This window comes from Grammomys surdaster, unplaced genomic scaffold, assembly GCF_004785775.1.
Source record: "Grammomys surdaster isolate TR1022 unplaced genomic scaffold, NIH_TR_1.0 169, whole genome shotgun sequence".
NCBI classification, from domain to species: Eukaryota; Metazoa; Chordata; class Mammalia; order Rodentia; family Muridae; genus Grammomys; species Grammomys surdaster.
Genome location: NW_021604617.1, coordinates 13,100,444 through 13,109,626, shown reverse-complemented (window position 1 = coordinate 13,109,626; position 9,183 = coordinate 13,100,444).

Genomic DNA, 9,183 nt, shown 5'->3' with positions numbered 1-9,183 from the left:
ATGGTAATGGACCAACACTCTGCAACTGTAAACAAGCTTCTACAAAATCTTTTCTTTTTAAGAATTGCCTTGATCATTGCTTGTCTCTTCACAGCAATAGGACACTGACTAAGACAGTGTTATTGCAGAAAATACAAATATTTTATAGAGGAAAATTTTTAGAAACTAAAAATAAAAATATAAAAAGCAATAGTAGTGAGCTAAGCATGAATACTTATTTATAAATTTTAAATTAATGAAATTGAGAAGATTCTCTCCTATACTGTATCTGAGTTCTCTCTGTAGGAAACAGCAGTTGTTAGAATTGAGGAGAAGTGGATCTTAACCTCAACACTGCTCTTTTTTTTTTCTCAAATCGTAATTAATTCACACAGGGGTTATAAATGCAGAAAGGCGGGATGTGGGGAAGGGAATGACACTGGAGTGTGGGTGATCAGGGGGAATACAGATATCTTCAGAACCGGGTATCGGCTAGGTGAAGGTTCAGGGGACAATTCACTATGACTCTGCCTATGACTCGCTTGTCCTTATCTAAGTTGGTATTGTCTGCCAAGGCTACCTATTTACAAGGTCTATGACTACTCAGGCTTATAAATTTCCACAAAAGCTGCCTGTTGACATTAGCTTATAGCCATCTGTTTCAATGTTTTTCCACTGAGACCCAAGACTTGGTGTTAGTATACATGTATGACAGGCCTATTGCTGATTTTAGGCCTATGACTGATTTTCAACACTGCTCTTTGTCCTTCCAGCACTGTTCCCCTTCCCATCCACATATAGCCACCGCTTTCCAAAGAGTTTGTTAGAGTTGTGTCTCATTATGCTTCCCAAACTGCTCTTAAACTATTGCGCTCAGTCTTCTGGCTTAGGAATCTTTTCTTGCAGGACATCTCTGTGAGCTACACCAAGCTTACCACTTAAACCACAGGATGTATCGTCTTTAAGTCACTTGGAAAAATGTGAAACCTGAACAGTTATAAGCAATGGCACTACGCTCTGTAGAAGATATGGAGGTTTATTTTATTATGAAATGCTAGGTCAACATTCACTCATTAATAAATATTAATAGACTGCAATAGATAACAATCATTAAGAGACTAATGTAATTATGTGCAGAACCAAAACAGAGTACTGATGAAGCTATATTATCCTGCCTAGATCCATGTCTTCATTTCTTCTGCAGACTAGCTTAACTTCAGAATATATCTCCCATGACAAAAAGACTTCAGAGCTATTGAGTCAACTATCCCAAGTTTGTGAGAAATTAAGGGAAGAAAAAGATTGGTAAGTGTTAAGTGCAAAAGCCTTGAGTAGCTGAAAGAATCTGTGGTGCATCTCCTGACCATAATGTTTTCTCTCCTAATATTAAGAAGCCCTATAAAGGCACAGATTAGTAAGATACCAAGTAAGTCTTCTAGTTTTTTTTTTTTTCTGTTCCAATGACAAAATGTAACTTAGAGGAGAAAGTTTCGATTTAGCTCACATTTCTAGGCTACATTCCATTACAGCACAGAAGTCAACTTGGCAGGAAATTAAAATAACTAGGCACATCACACCCACAATAACAAAGAAATGAATGTATGCATATTTATTACATGGATAGCCTGTTTTGTTCATATGGTCTAGATTCCAAAACCAACGAATGGTGCCACTCACTTTCCTTTAGGTCTTCCCATACCAATTAAAGTAATAAAGACAGTTCCCCCACAATTGAAATCCTTGTAGGCCAACATGATTGAGGCAATCCGTCAGTTAAACTCTCTTTAGAGGTGATTCTAGGCCAACATGATTGAGACAATCCGTCATTTAAACTCTCTTTAGAGGTGATTCTAGATTATGTCAAGTAGGTAATTAATACTAACCACAACAATTATTAAGATGTTCACTTCTGAACCTGTGCATTTATGCAGATTGATTGTTGGTGAAAGGAAGATTTTCTTAAGTAATCATCAATTTTGAATAAATCATCCTCCACAGAAAAAATAGAAGCAGGGGGAGGGGCATGGCATCAAATATCTGACAAGGTGAGGCAGAATGTCATCAAGGTACTTAGAAAAGAAGTTTTGTATCCAGTTTTACAAATGATTTGGGATTTCTTGAAATACTATTATGTAAACAAACCTCTCTGTCTTGGCATTTGTAGGTCGGAAATGATGTCATTGAACATACTTTTGAAGTATAGGATTCATTTCAAGAATTAGATTGCTGAACCTCACTCAAAACTCTATTGTGACAGTCTGGGAACACAGGTTAACAAAACAAAGCAAAACTTCTTATGGATGTGATTCTCCGTCAGTTGGAGAATCACCTAGGATATTATTATTATTCACATCCTGTCTACCACAATTGGTGAAGATGCTCTTGAACATTCCTGAGAGGCCATTATCACTTTGGGGATTTCACAATGGGGAAGCAACTGACAATTGCTAGTAAGATGGATACTGGATAAGAAAGGACCATCCCATTTGAAAATCTTAGCAAAGGCTTTTAAGAATTGTATGTGACAATCTGCCTTTTTTATTCGATCTTTAGTACCTGAATATAGCCCCTTAGCTTTACTCTTTTAACCCCATTATTTGCAACATTTATGACCTAATTCTCAAGCATAGAAGTTAACTATGTAAAAAAAACTAGTATTTATATATATATATATATATATATATATATATATATATTTCCTACTATAATATAATTTTGATTTATTGTAGTTATATATTTTATTGTAAATTTATATATTATTTATATAATACAATATATTATTTACATATTATTAATTATGTAAAATATATACTATATATAAAATATACTATATTATTTATACAGTATTATATCTATTTGTATATGATATATGATATGTGATGTGTGATTTTTGATTTGTGATATGTGATTATATATAATTGGTACAACTGTAATCTGTGATCTATGATGATTTATGATGATCTATGATAAATATATGATATATATTATATAAAAATATAGTATATATTGATATATATACATTTGAATCTATATATTTATTTAAATAATAAAATAAATAATATATTATTTTTATTATATTATTTATATATAAATTATGATTTATTATATTATTAGTTATATATATAAAATCTTTCAATGAAGAAACATACAGTATGTTGTGTTTTCTTACTCTTCACTTGTCATGTAGCTCTCCAATGCAAAAGCTGGAATACTTTTATTGTAATCAGCTACCTATAGTTTCTCTTTAGAGATAAGAGCTATACAGGTATAGAGTATGTGATTCATAAAGCTATTAAACTGACAGCAAGATATCTAAGTGGGCTAAAACATCATGAAAACCTAATGGCCTTTGTTCATTCTCTGGAACGCATGTGTGGTGGTTTGAGTGAGAATGGCTCACATATTTGACTATCTGTATCCTTTTCCACCCAGTATGCTGAAATGTAAGTCCTGGAATATCAGTTTGGCATTTTTAGTAATAGTTGACTAGAAGACAGACATTTGCCTAGTAGAAGAGAAAAATGGTTAGATCAGGTAAAGGAAAATACAGATGAAGAGGTAGAATAAGAGGGGCTTCTGAAAATAAGGAGGTCCCAATGGAGGAGAGAAGGAAATGTCTTAGTAAGTTGACAGATGCCTCTGTGCTGGGTGCTCTGGAGAGCACAGCAGGCTCCAGCATCCAGAGAGAGGACATTTCCCTAGTAGGCTAGCAGGAAAAGATGGTTAGAGCATGTGGAAGGAAGAAGCAGTTAAAGACACAGACTCTCGAATTTCAAACCAAACATGGTAGACGGCAGAAGCCAGCAGAAACAAACGATCTCTGTATACACCTTAGGGAGAGTCAAATCAGGAGCTTGGTTCAGAGAGGGCAAATCCCTTGGAAGGGAGCTCATATATGCCAATCCCATAGTTTTCCCAAAAGATAAATGGAGAGAAATGAAATGAATGTAGGAGAAGGTAACCACTCCTAAAATATGGAGATTATTTTTACTGTAGATGCAAGGGAGGAAGCAGGCAGAGGGAAGAGTCTAGGCCAAACATGACAATAGGATAAATCAGACCATTGGAGGAAGGACGATGATAGGAGCTCTCAACGAAAAGATATTGGGATCAGGCTGGGGGAAGGGAAGCAGGTTCTCAACTAATGAGCAGGAGTGGTTTAGGGTAGGGGGGCTTGTGAGAAGTTCTGGGAGGAGGCACCAGTACTGACTGAGACTTTTCTTGGGTTTGTGAAACATTTTAGAAATTGACAGGGAAATCTGTGAGCATCCACTACTTGGAGGCAGTTAGCATGGGGACACTGAAAGCAGGATACCCTATGAGGCTGATTAGGTGAGGGGATACTGGATTTGTGTTAGAAATGAATGCTAGGTTGTTTGACAATATAACCTTTTAGAAAAACTACAGCTATAGGTTGTCAGAACCTATGACCTCCCAAACGGTTCATCGTACAAGGTATGCATTCCCTTTTACGAAGTGGGCCTCAAATCTGCTCAGAAATCAGCCAAATACTCCGATAACAGTCATGCCAGTGTTGCACTAGTGGATCCATCTTGTCAGAAAAATAAGTATCAAAATGAGTCACTCTTTTTGTCTGAGGTATTCCCTCTGGTCGGTTCTTCATGCCCCAGTGGTCGGTTCCATAGCATTTGCATGCAAGAAGCACTCATTAGATTCAGTGTATTATATAAAAATATAAAAGAAAAGGCAGGAAATTTGGAAAAAGATGTGTTCAGGAGAATTAAGAGGAACTAGAGGAGAAGTTTATGGATATATCAAGATGTATAATACGCATACTCAAAAACTTCAAGAAATAAATTAAAAACATAATAAATTCTGCTAGGTGGATAAGAACAGTCACTTATGAATTAAATCTCAACCCTTAGGACCAGATTGCTCTAGAGTGCATATTGGCATCTTGAATTGGTTCTTACAAATTCTGGCTTAACTTTTGTATGTGTTTAGTTAGGTAGGAGTTGCCCTTGAACATACCATATGCAATATAAGGAATGGAGTTGTTTTCAGAAAATAAGACCAGTCTAAAAAAGCACTAAGTATATAACTGGTTAGGAGGTGCACAGGTTGTTACTACAAGCATATTAGATAATGCCCAAAATCCTTTTGAAACTTGAGCTGTGCTAATGTCAACCTAATTAACTCTCAGACAATTATTTGGCTTGAACGTTCAACTTCATGCTTACTTGACACTCACTAACAGCTTGCTCCAATGTAATGGATAAATTGGTGCCTACTTATATTACAGATGCACATTTGCATGTTACACCCTGTTCACTAACTATGCCCTTCACTTTAATCCACTCATTAATAATCATAAACTAACATGGATTATATAAACACGGAATAAAAATGGCTGCTCAAGCTTTCAAGTGCATCTTTTATTGTGGAACTTTTTAAATTCCTAATGTATTCTTTTATAAAAAAAAAAAAAAGAAGTGCTGAGGCAATTTTCATATTGTATCCGTCTTAGAATTTAAAAAAATAACAGTGGTAGTCTTTTCATGTGTAAATGTGGGGAGTCCCTGTGAGTTGGCTTCCCATCTAACCTAACATTAAACCTAAAACATCAGTATGCCCCAGTAATCCCTCACCTCATTTCCCTCTCTGGGTAGCCTGTCCGCTTTTTCCATGCCTACAGCCTCCAATAAATAAATATTCAAGCCTTTCCCTTTCAATGTCTGGAAATTTTGCACACTTCCCTGTCTGCTGTTGAGTCTCTGCCAAATTCAAAGCTTTACTGAAGTCACTTTTAAGACTTTTTCAAATATGTTTACACAGGAACTGTGTCATGTCTGCACTTAAGAGAAAACAACCTCTTTGTGAATCAAATAAAAATACAGGTACAAATATGGTATAGAATACAAAATAGAAGCAGCCATTATTGACAGTGAGAGCAAATAGAAGCCCATGATTATTTCTAAAACCACTGATTTGTCATCAGTGTACATTACTGGTAAACAGGGCCTGGGATGTCAAATACATTAAACAAACATCTTCAAGCATCTCATATTTATATGTGGGTACACATTTAATTTTTCTCCCAGTTTCACTGCAGTACCCCGACACCAAACTGTTGTATATGTCTCTATATCAACACAACCCAGAACTGTCTACTTCTATCTTGCAAATTTCCAGGTGGTAGAGAAAAATCTCTCCTCTACTGACAATAGAAGCATTGCCTGTAGTTTCTAGGAGGTGAAATTTAGAACTAAATGTTGTGTATTGACAGGTTTTATGAAGTTATGTATAGGTAGATATGTATGTGAGAAAGAGAGAGAAAGAGAGAAGAAGACTATTACTATAATCACAACTGAGTTTTAAAAACTGAACATTTAGGAATAAAATGATTTAGGTTACTTCTATCACTAATGTTAATATTTAATCATTGAGTCTGTCTATTTCCTAATGCTTTTATGCCTTACAATGTTTTCCTTCTAGGGTTATTCAACATAGGCAAGAGTTACTTTCACGAGTATTTTGTTTTAATATCCTTAAGATCCAACTTCTTTTGGGGCTTATTAATTTTGTAATATTTTATACTGTAATTAAGAAAAATGAAAAGACATTCACACAACACACACACACACACACACGAGTGGCCATTCAGATGGCTTAGAAGAAACTTGCTGAACCTGTATGGTGACCTCAGTTTTAGCCCTCGAAACCAAGGTGGGAGGAAAGGAAAAAATACTTAACTAAGTTGCCCTCTGATCTCTACATATGGGCTGTGTCACATGTGCATACCCCCCTATTACTTACACACACACACACACACACACACACACACACCACAGTGATACATAAAGTTAAATAACTTTAATAAAAACAAAAGGAGAAATGAAAATGACTGATGATATATTATCATTATAAATATGTATATGTAATAAAATGATATATAGTCACATCTGGAAAATATAGATCTTTTCATGCTCATAGAAATTCAAATATACCTGCATTTAGATTTTTTCTTTCTTTTTTATTAGCATCTCATAAAAATGATTAAAGTACTGATGGGAATTATTGACATGCTCTTACAAGGTGTAGACTAACTCATAAAATAAAGTCTCAGCTCCTTTAGGAAATCTTCAAGCCCAATTACATGGAGAAGTATGACAGAGTGTCATGGAAAGAATTCGTCATGATCTAAGTAGACAAGGAGTCTGTTACTAAAAGATAGGACTTTTAAAAGTAGACAAAGACGAAGAGTTTTAGAGTTTCCAAATACTGCCCTCTTGAGCAGTAAATCAATTTACCTTCAGGGCAGATTTTCTTTTTTTTTCCTAGAAGAAACTAGTTTTCAAATAAATCTATGAAGCTAATTATTCAGTCACTTGGTTGGTTTATCTTTTGAACATTTTTCTGTCATTTTGGAAAAAAATGACGCCAACTGCAAATGCAATAGAATGAGAGGCTAATTAGTCTGTATAAGTCTGGGGATTGGGAACAGGCACGGGGAACTGATTCTTTGTGAAACTAGGGAATATTAATTTCCAGGTCTTAATAGGATGATTAGTGTCCATATTTGGAGTTGAGCCAGCTTTTGCATACAAAATAAATAAAACCAATAATGAAATATATACAATAAACTATAGATTTAAGAAACAGAAGGATGCATTAAAAAGTAACTCTTAAATAGTTTTAAAATAAAAGTAAAACATAAAAAAATAAATTTCTTTTTTTAGGTGTCTAAAAAATCATAAAAAGGAAAGAGAGAAACTATTTTTTATTGGATATTTTATTTATTTACATTTCAGATGCCTTCCGCTTTCCCCATTTCCCATTCCTGAAAATATCATATCCCACCCCCCTCCTCCTTTTTGCTTTATACCATTTTAATTACATGCAAGTATTAAAGTCAATTCTAGGTTGAGGAACTACAATTGTTTAAAGACGGAAGAGATGAAAAACCCACAGGGCATATTTTAATGATTCAAGTACAATAAAAACTTCAGTCATACTAACCACTTGTAAAACAAGAAATACAGAGAAACCCTCCAAAATATCTTGAGAAATAAATGAATGCTTTACTTTAGAAGGAATATTAATAAAACAAATGAGAGGAGCAAATATTAAAATCAAAAAATAACAAAATAAGATTTTTATATAGCCAAAGTAACTGCCAAAACTTCAATTGTATTTCCTCAAATATCCCTTTAATATTAAACCTAACATTAAGGTAATTCAAGGCAAACAAAATTGAGCATTTATTTAGCTGTAGAACATATAAAATATAGAGATTTCTATAAGAAAATTTAATGCTACTGTAGACAAATAAAGGCATTTGGAAAAAATATATAGCTCTATGTTCAATTCTAGGTAAATTATAATCAAAAAATAAAACAACCAAAATAAGTTGTGTTATATAAGTCTCAAGAATTATTAATGAAAATATAGATAATACAATAAAAGACAGGCTCTAAATAAAGTATTCTAATGCCAAAGTACTGATCAGATAGTGTAAAATGAAATGTTTTTTATCATAGTCTCATTAATGATTGATGTATTTAAAATCAAGAGTTTCTACGTAAAATAATAAAGAATGTTTAAGACTCAAAAGTTACAATATTGTAGAATTAGAAAAGCATAATTAATGTAAGCAAATGTACATTTAAAGTGCCAGTGTTTATAGTAAGGATGGCTCATCTTGTTGATGATCAAAGAGAAACCCTTCATTCACTATCATAGAATGCCAGAAGTAAATGTAAAAATATAACAAGGGAGTAAAAGACGCCATCTGTTACTTCAAATATACTCCTAAACATTAAGATACAGAAGGCGTAGAATTAAGTCGGTAGAAAAACATGGATTCAGGAATTAACCAAAGTAGAAAAACCAACCCTACTTATCATGTCAGAACAATTAGTGTATGAAATATCAGCTTATGGAAACGATACTCTTAAAATAGATATCTGATATCTGGGATGACAACAGCAACAATGACAACAACAACCAATTGTAATTGGTACCTTCTGGAAAAATGAAAATCAGTTTTCTCCAGTGGACTGTCACCAACTGCATGAAACACATTCCAGGTCATGCCCCATGCCCCGGATTGACATACACAACCATAGTTTTATATGTGTGCCCACTCCAGCCTTTTTTGATCTTACTGATTTTCTTCCACTCTTTCTTTGCCTCTTCTCTCTCTCTCTCTCTCTCTCTCTCTCTCTCTCTCTCTCTCTCTTT